We start from the raw sequence: 2,439 nt of genomic DNA, 5'->3' as shown, positions 1-2,439 counted from the left end.
CTGGGCACTCCTTGCATTTGTCACCTGTCTTGCTTGGGTTATGCCATTACCTGAATTAGCTTTTGTAACCCCGTTGTTCCTATGGGGGGGCGGGGTTGTTTGCTGTTCCCCTTACCTCCTTCCTCTTCCCTTCTCATCTTTTGTATTCTAATCACTCTCTCCAGTTTATACACTGCTCTATATTTGTCCTTTCATGGCATCTGATGAAGTGAGATTGATTACACAAAAACTTATGCTCCGTATATCTTATTTAGTTAATCTACAAGATGTATATCTTCCCTACTTTCTAACTGGTTAACTAGGCAGTAATCCATTGATATTCACCAAGCAACACATTTGTAATGTGTGTAAAGACATTGACTCCATCAGATGTTAAAAATGGTAGTCTAGGCTCTTTTTTTATAGAAAATACATGAATATCCAGATTGAAAAGCAGACTCAACTCTTTAAAAATAGTCAAAAATTGGAAATGGACATAAGTATACAGATCTGTTTATGGAAACAAAGATGTTTAATTGAAGAATGGAAATGACATGAAGGGAAGACGGAAAATTGGCATTCGTATATTGGAACTTAATGTTCATAGAAGATAATTTAATCTACAACTGTTATTAACAGAAAGGACAATTGTATTTTTGGACAGGTAAAGGAGGTAAATACTTCAGATGTAAACTGAATTCACTTAACTATAATTATGACTCAGTTGATCTTCACAGGCTATGATACTGCCACTGGGGTAATATCTTTACTTTGGAGCTCAGAATTACCTAGCATATGTAACAAGGGGTGTCCAAGAACAAATGCACATTTTGGATTAACACTAACCTGTCCATATTTAACAATAGTTATTAAAAGTAAAGTGGTTCTGGGAGAAGGCAGTTATTTATTTAATACAGTGAAATATGTAAGGTCTTTCTTTAATTGCTAATACTGAGAATGTTGTCTTTTAATAGTGACCACTGTCTTTAAAAGAAAGAGAATGTAAACTATGTTTTTTGTCCCTCTTAATTGAAAACTTGCTGAAGGCCCACAGGGCTCCTTCCTTAGACCGATACTCTTCAGTGTCTTCATCAGTGACTTGGACAAGGGAGTGAAGTGTACTCTGACCGGAGGGCAGGGAACAACTACAGGCAGACCTGGACAGGTTGGACAAATGGGCAGAAAACAATAGAATGTAGTTTAACAAGGAGAAATGCAAAGCGCTGCACCTAGGAAGGAAAATGTCCAGCACACCTACAGCCTAGGAAATGACCTGCTCAGTAGCACGGAAGCAGAAAGGGATCTCGGAGTCCTAGTGGACTCCAAGATGAACATGAGTCATCAGTGTGATGAAGTCATCAGGAAAGCTAACTGCACTTTATCATGCATCAGCAGGTGCATGACAAACAGAACCAAGGAGGTGATACTTCCCCTCTATCGGGTGCTATCAGACCGCAGTTGGGATACTGCGTTCAGTTTTGGGCACCACACTTTAAGAGGAATGTGGATAACTTGGAGAGGGTCCAGAGAAGGGCTACTCATACGGTTAAGGGCTTGCAGGCCAAGCCCTACGAGGAGAGACTAGGGCACCTGGACCTCTTCAGCCTCCGCAAGAGAAGGTTGACAGGCGACCTTATGGCTGCCTATAAATTCATCATGGGAGTGCAGAAGGGAATTGGTGAGGCTCTACTCACCAAGGCGTCCCTGGGGTTACAAGACATAATGGCCATAAGCTAGCAGAGAGCAGATTTAGATTGGACATTACAAAGAACTTCTTTACAGTTAGAGTGGCCAAAAGCTGGAATGGGCTCCCAAGGAAGGTGGTGCTCTCCCCTACCCTGGGGGTCTTCAAGAGGAGGTTAGACAGGCATCTGGCCGAGGTTATCTGAACCCAGAACATTTTCCTGCTTATGCAAGGGGTCGGACTCAATGATCTATTGAAGTCCCTTCCGACCCTAACATCTATGAATCTATGAATCTATGTGTTCATTTTAGATTTTGCAGAGTGCCAGGAGTGCTATTGTTGCTTAAATATGTAACCTGTTCTTCCTGCAGGGAGTGTATGAAGCATCCAAATGTTTTGGTACTTCTGATTACCAAAAAATATGATACAAAACAGTTACCTTACAGTTTAGAGTTAACTTGATGATTGTTTGTTCTACTGACTCCATTTTGTAAGATGTTATATTGGGGGAGGGGAATGCATTTGCTGTTTTACATTCATATCAATAAAACACCTTTTGAAGAAAGATCCATTATCTTCACACTTCAGTTTACAAGATGAAAGATGTCTGATCTCTCATGTTGATACTCCAGAAAACTAGCAGCAAACTCTTTATGGATGTAATTTAAATGACTGCTTATTAGAGAGATGCAATTTGGATTTGTCATTTGGATACCTTAGTCTCTAATGGACTTTAATAAAGAAATTAATAAAGACTCCAGTATCTTTTGATTTGG

At 40.1% G+C, this 2,439-nt stretch overlaps 1 long non-coding RNA gene across 1 annotated transcript; it reads left to right on the top strand.

Annotated features, from left to right (window-relative positions):
• Positions 1-198: 198 nt before the first annotated feature.
• LOC109299878 lies at positions 199-1,965 on the top strand. The gene is made up of 3 exons (XR_002098043.1): positions 199-208; positions 488-491; positions 1,875-1,965. It is a non-coding gene; the product is annotated as an uncharacterized LOC109299878 (long non-coding RNA).
• The last annotated feature ends 474 nt before the right edge of the window (positions 1,966-2,439 follow it).

Source organism: Gavialis gangeticus, unplaced genomic scaffold (assembly GCF_001723915.1).
Source record: "Gavialis gangeticus isolate Ggan-Ray unplaced genomic scaffold, GavGan_comp1, whole genome shotgun sequence".
NCBI classification, from domain to species: Eukaryota; Metazoa; Chordata; order Crocodylia; family Gavialidae; genus Gavialis; species Gavialis gangeticus.
This window is presented reverse-complemented; position numbering and strand designations above follow the sequence as displayed.